We start from the raw sequence: 9471 nt of genomic DNA, 5'->3' as shown, positions 1-9471 counted from the left end.
CGCAGTCATGCAGAAATAGAAAAGTGTAAGGAGCTGCCCACATTCATTGAGAAAGAAAATTCCTTTCTTTCTTTTTCTTTCTTTTTTTTTTTTTTGAGGAAACCTGGGGGAGATATGGGTTAACGGATTAAAGCTTCTTACACCCTGTACATTTTCTTGCCTCCACTGGCTGTCAAAGCTCAAAAAATCTCTCTGAAGGGTCTGTGTTTTGCTGTTTCTAGAGGACATGACATCAGACACTACTCCTAAAATACATTGCTCTGCCAGACAAGGTTTTTAATAAGACCAACTGAGAAAAAATAGGCAAGTTCTCACAATTGCAAGGCTCCATTCAGGTTTTTCAGATACTGTAGGTATGTCTAGCAGGGACAGCAGATCTACAACGGGAGCATTCTTTTCAAGCATCCATTGCCTTACACTTTGAGATTTCTGTAATAAGGGAGGTGAAATTAATCTTACTTTGGGGATGACAAAATATTAGTGTCAATATTGGTGTACAAATATTTGTAAAATGTGTAAAAATATTAGTGCAAAAACTGATACTTGCTTCCTTTGATCTGATCACGGCGCCTCTAATTCTGTGGGAAAAAACACATAAAGGGCTGGAGTTATTTTAAAGTACACCATGTTGGTTAATTCTGTTCCTGTTCAAGGTCACAGAGGGAGAATGAAATGGTGCTCTGTGCCATGTACTGTTGTTCCTGAGACTGAAACTCCAGAGAGCAGGATATCGAGCTTTCTTGGCAGCTGTTACCTGAGAAAGAAATTCCTTGTTGTACGTTGTGAGAGGTGTGGTAACTACAGCCATTTCAAAGTCAAGGCAACTGATTCTTTAGTATGCTTGCAGTCTGTGTTAAAACAACAGCTGAGATGGAAGATGATAAAGGTAATAAATTAATCTATCTCACTGCCTTGGGAGGACAAAAGAAAATATATGTATCTTACAAATAAACTTGAAATATTTAGGGGATCATGATAAACATAATATTTTTAAGCAAGTAAAGGTACAGCTTTGTATTGTGTCCTGTATTGTGATATCTGAATGTAGTTAAGAGATGCTGCTGGATCTCTGACGCTGTTGAGGGAATGTAAATGCTCATTAACAATGCTTCAGTGCTTTAAAATAGGTTCATGTTTTAAGTGCCAATATTGTATTTGAAAGCTTATTAATCTAAAGGATACAATTTGGCCCTCTACTCCAAATTATAATATGAAGAATCCTTTCCAGGCTGTGGTGCTTACCCACTCTCCCAGCTTTTAAGTGTAGGGTTTAATCTGCTTGGTATGTAACCATAATGTAGGATTGGACTTGCAGCTTGAGATGCTACTTCTTCATTGGCGGTGGAAAAGGAGGCAGGTGGAGGAGGGACTTCAACCTTCTCACTCTGCCTCCCCTCCTTCTACCTCCTTGAAATGACCCCTTAGTGGGATACTTATTCCAGCCTCTGGTGTTGAAGTCATAACTCTGTGGCTTGTGCAGTTTTGATGTCCATGTCCACTTCCATGACTTTTCCTCATCATCTTTCCTCAGCCCCAGTAAAATCAGGGCTATATCTGTCAATAGAGTTCCATGTTTACTCTGGTTTACGGTGTACTTCTTTGTCTCCTGCTTACACTCTTTAGTGAAACGATAAAGAAAAGTGAGGGTATCATTCATTCAGCTGCAATAAACTAACAGCCAGAACAAAAAAATTCCTACTCCAGTCCTCTTGCTTAGTATCTAAATAGATAGATATCAGCTGCCTTTATTTGGCTAATGCTTGACACAGATTTCTTTGGTCCTTTATGCTAGGAAAACAAAGGCCTTTCATGTCATGTCACCATGCCTGTGTCTCAGGGACACATTACCCCCACCTCAGAAAGAATTCTACCCCAATCAGATACACAATTTCTGTTAATGATTTCAGTGCTAACATGCAGCAATACACTTTCAGCTCATTTTAAGACTGAGCTAAAGGCACATTCAGCTGCCCTGAGGAGCTGGGTCAAAACTTGTCAGAAGTATGAACAAAATGGATCATCTTTACCCTGCAAATAGGGTAATATTCACTGGTAGTTGGGGCCCTCATGAGCTGTGCATGATGGTCTTGAAGCTGCTGGCAGAAGACATCGCTTACTGCCCCATATTCTCTGTTTCTTCCTTAAATGACAGCAGGAAACAAGAGACAGCAGTTGGTGTTGGGCCTTGTGAGGAATAGGGCTGTGGTCATTCTTAGGCCATTCGCTGTTCTAGGCAATTGCCTTCTGTTTGGGTTCAAAGCTGCATTCTTGACGCCAGTCTGAGATAAAGTACTTCTTTTGCCCAATGGCCAGCTTCTACTCCATTACACTGATGCAAATATAGAGTAACTGTTTGGAATTTGATGAACTTATTCCAAATATATTTTCCTTTAAGGTTTGCACATTCTTCCACTGATTATGTTCTCAGTACATTATGATCTTCTGCATTTTGTGGCTGTGTTTGGGATATGTGCATCTGCTGCTCCAGATCCTCTTTTGGTATGAGCTAGACTAACTCTTTAACTTTTATAGAGTTGCATTGGTTTACAGGGACTTCAAAACACAAGAAAATGCTAAATTCCATTTCCCCCATTTGTTCTGATGAAGAAAAATTATTATAAAACTGGATCCCTCTGTTAATGCAAAAAGAGATCAAGTTCTAGATCTAACCTTCATGTCGAGTTCTGCTGGACTATAAAACTCCCTTCTCTCAAATATGAGCACTTTCTCTTCGGTTCCATGTGATTCATCATCTTTGTGATCATAAAATAAACAACTCAAGAAGCAAGACTGACATGGAGGAGTTGCAGATTAAGATGCAGTTTGATAGTTGTGTTTTAACACATGATTACTATAATATCGACACACCATCTCTAACGCTGCTGATGCTTTTGAGAAAGCACACAGGATCACTCTTGAGGAGAAAAGACAACACAGAAAGAATCGTGCCTTGCAGAATATACCACCTAAGGAGTCTTTCTGCTGTGCCTTTTGCAACCGGACGTGTCTATCTCGTATTGGCCTTTTTAGCCACCAACGTGCTTGTAACAAACGTGGGTAGAGCCCTTCCCAAATCTTCATTTGCGAAGCCCAGCCATGATGACTATAATATCAGATCAAAGGGATTTAGCTGGCATTATTCCACAAAGCAGTAGTACATATTTTGTTCTTAGGCCATCAGTGAGTCACAAACCTGAATTTTGTGCAGAGTAAAAGTGCACCATTCTTTTTTCCCCCCAAATTCCATGAACAAATTCAAGTAACTTTGCTTGGGTGTGATGGATGGCTGTATCCTGTAACCAGACTGCCAACTGCAGGAAAGAGGTAAGGTTTGTAGGAAATGGCATGGAGACAAAGGTCTTTAGACCAGTGACACTATCTGGTCATTTATACTTACTAATGAGTTGTATGTTATTCTGACAGTGGGAGATGAAATATTCTCATCCTGAAGGAAAGAACATTTTCTTCCAGCCAGTCATCACCACAGCTGTCTAGCTTGGGCATAAAGCAGAAGTGTTTCCTACAGGTACTGACATCAGTCCAAACAACAACCTCCCTGTGTGTAATCAAGCATCAAGCTATTGTCCTTGTGCACCTTGGAATACCTGAGGGGTTTGGATTGCTGCTTTCTTTAAATTTTAATAATTATATTTAACTTTGAGGTAGGCTACAATAACTATGATTAAAGCAATTGTTCTTCTCAGCTGGAATGACTTCTGATCATGCCTAGCACAATGCTGCAAGATTTGAAATGCAGGTATATGTGAGAGAAGAAATGTTCTTTCAACACTTTTTTATTTCTATTGGAATAAAAAATAAAAAATCCTCTATAAAAAACCCAGCTGAGGTAAAATGTGTGCCAGTGATTTCTCATAAATATTGGACCTTGCTGGTAATCAGTGTCATCTACCCATTTGGATGGTTTACTTTTTGGTACTTAAATCTTGAATTAGTAGTGAAGAATTTGTAAATTGGCTGTTTGATTCAGAGCTGTTTCCTCCCCTTCCCCCCTTTCATTCTGTTCCTGTGCTTTTATCATCCTTTAGGCTCTTTGATTGTTGAAGTTTTTGGTTTTATTTGCTCTTCTTCATTTTAATCAGGGAAGCATTTTGTGCTAGGACATAGGCATACTTTCATGGCACCTTTCAAATCTTTTTCAGTCAGATGTCTTCTTGAGAGGCTGGTGATTGATTTAAATATTGCCACAAACAATTTCTGAATGAAACTGTTACAACTGTTACAATGGACCACTATGCTTTTATGTCACTACACTATGTTTATTAATACTAACTAAGCCTAGTGGTGGTGTTACTTCAAAGCTGTACTTGACATTTCCAATGTGACTTTTATCAGGGAAATTTGCATTGACTGTTCATATGGTTGTTAGCAGCAAACTCTGTACTTTTCCTTTAGTTCATATATCCAGTTTCTCTCACATTAAATCAAACTAAATATTCCTTATCAGGATGATAGAAATTTTCTAATTTTCACTTAATTTAGAAGTGACATTGAGCTAGCTCTCTGAGCTATTTTGATCTGCCTTTACAAAGTACTTCAAAGAGATGTCCCACTTTCTTACCTACTATAATCCTGTGTTGTCCATGTTTGTCTTCACAGATGCAAAAGGTATAAAAGTGCCTTTTGCAGAAATGTGGGACAAACTATCCAGAGGGCCATAGCTAAAATGATGAACAGACAAAATGGTACTGGCAATCACCCTGTTGTTTTGTTTTGGGATCTCTTACTAACTGAGTTGGTGGGAGGGAGAATAAGTTGTGTGTGGGAGTGGTAATAGCTTCAAGAACCCATTTTTGTAGAAAAAGAAGTGCCAGTAAAAGGAAGATACACTTAAAATCAAGCAGGGAATTGGCCAAGGCCTTTCTGAGCTGCTGCCACTGCTGAGACTGATTAATGTTACCTTCAAATACTGTTCATTCTTGGAAACAATTGAGCAACCCATTAATTAGAAGCCTAGTTGATAATTATAGTGTGGGTTTAGTTTTACAAAGTGTAGGTTTATAGGTTTGATTTATAACATGTTGGGCTTTCCAAGAAATTGGGAAAAGCACTGCACTAAGTACAGAATACTTTGATTTTTTTAGCCCAGCCAAAGTACCTTGGATAACTATAGTACGATCTAGGCTATTCTACCTCAGTAACTGACTTGGACTTTGGTAGAAGCTACATGATTAGCCGAGAGCAAAAAATGGATAAGCAAGATCAATGCTTCAGGTAAAGGAAAAAAATGCTACCCAGGGGAATCCTGAGTTTGAAAAATGCATCATTAGTTTCATGTTCTTATTTAAATCAGTAGAAGCAAGGTGGTAGCCCACAACATTATATTTCACTAAGCAGGATAGAATTGGTCAACACTCCTCGTGTGATTCTTCACGTTTTACACACACACTGAATAATTCATAACATACTTTCAGTTAAAGTGTGAATCTCTTCTAATTGGATCAAAGTATTGTCCAAACTTATTTTAAAGCAGACAATGAGAAACATGCAAGAGCATGAAATAAGAGTTTATTTTAGTGCAAACCAAACAAAAACTATATGTCTTGATGCCGAAAGGTCTATCTGTTTTTTTCTTATTTTCCTAATTTTATAAGCTTTATAAGTTTTATAAGAAGTAAAAGTAGATTTTAGAAGCAGCAGCCCTTATTCCTCACCCTTTAGCACCCTTTAGTTTACACATTCCTCAACCCTCTCACCCCATTCCATGCACCCCATATCAATTCTACCCCTGAATTCAGTAGAAAATGTTTAGTCTTTTGTCAAGGCAAGGCCTATGCTGTTTAGAGAACACTCATATCTTGGCCTGAACAACAGAATACAGTCAAGAACTGGGTGACCGTGTACCCTCTGTACTCTGAAGATGATGAAGATGATGAAGAAGTGGTCCCAAAAGCCCCCAGACCCAATTCCCAGGGGGTGGACCAGGGCAAAAGCTACAGGATGGACAAACCTTGGATTGGTCGGGTAGTATTATAAAATGTAACATCTCAGGACGGCCTGCTCGCATCTTGTAACATCTATGCCTAGGCACAAATTAAAACCTTTCCTTATCTCACCCTCAATTAACTGCTCCGGAATTTTTTTCCCTCAGCATCATTAGGCATCATCTAAACCTACACAAGAACTAGGAGATAGTACAATAGTTGGAAAAATATTTGCCTATATCTGTAGGCACCTCAGATAAATATTTCACAAAAGTATATTGCCATCTAGTGTTAAACTCTCTTCTGTTCATTGTGTTTTGGGTTACTGTAGCTGCAGTAGACTCCTGACACACACTTCTGTGAGAATCATTGGAAATCCCATAATCTATTGAGAAATGCATTACTGCAATCAGACATCAAGAACACAAGGCCACATTTCCAAATTTAAATAAAAAATGAGTTCAATAATTTTCACTCCTATATTAAGGGTTGCTGGCAATATAAGTGTACCCTGCAGAATTTAAGAGATTGTTTAAGTCAGTGTCCAGTTCTTCTTTCAACATTATGAGAAGTGATGAAAAAACAATACAGTAATTTTTATATACTTGTATTATTAACTCTTAAATAATTTTCTCTTCATATTTTTTCATTTATGTTGTGGTAGGAGTTCAGAAAGAGAGAGAGGCACTTAGATTAATTTTACAAAATGAGACAATTTGAGGGGTTACAGAGATAAGCTAAGGTACTGTACTTTCTTCTCTTCCACTTTTCACAGTTACTTTTTTTCTCTGCTCTATTCCCCTCAGTTTTGAGTTTTATTTAATGTAAAAGACAGAATATCTGTATAATTTATTTTTTATAGTATTCAGAGATGACATAGCTTTCACATCTCTCCTTCCGTGTTTTCTCTTAACTTTGGACTCACTTGATTCACAGCAATGACTTCCAGATAGCAAACTGGAGGTTAGAGTTTTATCAGCTGACTGGAAACACTTCCTTTTAGAAAGGGCTTTTACCTCTAGACATCCTGCTTTATAGTTACTTCAGATATTGAAGCAGTAATTTCCTATCTGTATGACTTATGTTAAAAAAAAAAAAAAAAGACATTTTCATGGAATCATTTGTCAAAAGCTGTTAGATAGGCAAGGAAAAGGAGAAGGGAGAAGTTTACTGTGTATTTCATTATCTGCTGACCTTATAAAGGTAAAAGTAAATACAGAGTTTTATTTCCTATGTATGTATGTATAACTTAGCTGTTGGACTGCTAATACATCTTGTTTCTTTTCATCCTGAGAATGAGCAATGAAGAAGCATAAGAAGCGTTCTTAGCTCTATGAACATATTTAAGAATAGCAGGTATAGCTTCTGTACTTGCACTTGCACAGAATTGTCCAAGTCAACTTATCAGCATCTCTTGTGCTTACTATCTGTTACTAAACCAGTTTAAGGAGCTGGTTTTGTTTCAGGTAATATTTTGTTGTCAGAAAATCATGTCTGCAATGGAATTTTTTTCCTCATACAGTACCATATTCTGTTTTCTTGTTTTTATCTTTTGGCGCATGGTTCTGATCCTTACTTACTCTTTTTCAAGTAACTAACATTTAGTTGATTGGTAGGTTGGTAATTTCTGGCAAATTTCATAGCACTTTCACAACCTTCTGTCAGTAATGGTTGAAGAAAATTACTTACAAGATGTTTCTTTGTTTTCCTCACCATTATCACCTTGTGAAGCAAAGAATATCTAGGTCTACACCCTGCTGTTTAAATTTTAGTTTCCTGGAAACAACATTTTGTGAATTATTGGAAGGCTTAGTATGGCTTTGTTCTATTTCTAAACTGTTAGTAATATTCTCTTGGAAATCTGTATTTTATTGAAGTGGTTATAGTTTTAACAATAACATAGACAGTCTTAGACACTTGGGAAAAATTACAAGTAAAATTTGGGAAATTACATGATTTCCCTTTAAGAAAATGGGAAAAGGAGAGATACCACTGGCAGGTATCTTTATGCATTTCGAATTGAGTTACCATCCATCTCTAAACCCATGGGATGGACACAATGTTCTGGGACTGGTCTGTGTTCTATACTGGCTCCAGATTTATTCTGTAAAGTAAGTGACACTACTATGGAGTTACATTGGTGGAACACTGCCTAGGGATGATACAAGTATTGTGATGTATTTCACTTGGCTATCCCATTGGATAACTGAATTTCCCTTCCTTTTTTGGTAAGCTGTTGGCAGATAATATTGCTACTTTTCTAAAGACCAATCATTTCTTTTCCCACAATCCGTGAAAAGAATTTTTTTGTTTCTTTTTTTCTCCTGTCTTAGCTGTTGGCTATCGGTCAATCTCTAGTGAACAGGAAGCCCTGAATTGATGCACATGGATGCTGGAGAAGGATTATTTCTACTAGGAGAATGATTTCTGCTTCTGCTCACGTGGGTAACACTTTTATCAGTACTATGTATAAGACAGCATTGTTATAACAGCCATTGAATTAGTTTGAATGAAATATCATATTTAAAGTCCCTACAATACTTATTCAGAAAATTTAAATTTGAATTAGTATAAAGATCTTAAGCATAGACCCAATCTTATTAAGAAAAGTAGAATGCTTCAACTGTACTTATAATCAAACCCAACCAACCAATCAGAAAAAAAACTGCGAAGACCCAGCACAAGTAGTGCTGCCTGCAAAGCAACACTTAGAAACTTTTGTTCTGTAAGAGAGGAGATGGCCAAACTTCTAGTCTCTGTGAGCCACAGACTGATATTTTCCTTTGGCAAAAAGCCAGAAGATGCATATTTCAGAGTCTTGGGAGCTCTGGGTATGGTTCAGAAAGAAGGAACAGCTCCTCCCTTAGGATCACACTCTTCACTGTGGGAAGTAGAACAAATATGTAGCTGTTTCTCAGCACTCTTTGTGCCAGAAGCTTATGCTGGTTTGTTTCTTCACATAGTCAGAGATTTGGATAAACTTTCACCCTTTATGTTCATTGCTGTTGAACTTCACATGAAGTTTTGACCTTTGTCCAAATCTTTGTTGCTAATAAATATGTTGATTCCTACTAATAAATATGTTGATTCCTGAAAAGAAAAAGGAAGTTTTTTGATCCTGAGGACCAAAAAATTTGCTTCATGTGAACACAGTCCTGCTGCACGAAGAAATGTCGGTCACATCGACAGTGTGAAAGTAGATTGGAAACTGTGACATCTCCAGCTGTGAAGCTGTGGGGGAAACTGTAACATCTACTCAGGAGAGAAAAATAGTTAAAGAAATGGCTGTTATAATAGCCAAAGACTTGAGCAAAGGAAAGGTCATTTCAAACACCTGGCCTCATAACACTCTGGTCAGATGAATGGCTGAGAGTGTGTATTGGTTAGACTGGCTCAATAAAATGGAAATCATACCACCTGTTTAACGAAGTACCAAGTTACTGTAGCTCCATTTCCACAGGAAGAACTCCAGTTACATGGCAAAAAATCAGAGCCCTTGAAGCATGGATATCTATAAACTATCAATTTA

The sequence above is a fragment of the Corapipo altera genome, unplaced genomic scaffold (genome assembly GCF_003945725.1).
Source record: "Corapipo altera isolate COAL_440 unplaced genomic scaffold, ASM394572v1 44b, whole genome shotgun sequence".
Classification (NCBI taxonomy): Eukaryota; Metazoa; Chordata; class Aves; order Passeriformes; family Pipridae; genus Corapipo; species Corapipo altera.
The sequence above is the reverse complement of the archived record's forward strand: the minus strand, read 5'-3'. Positions refer to the sequence as shown.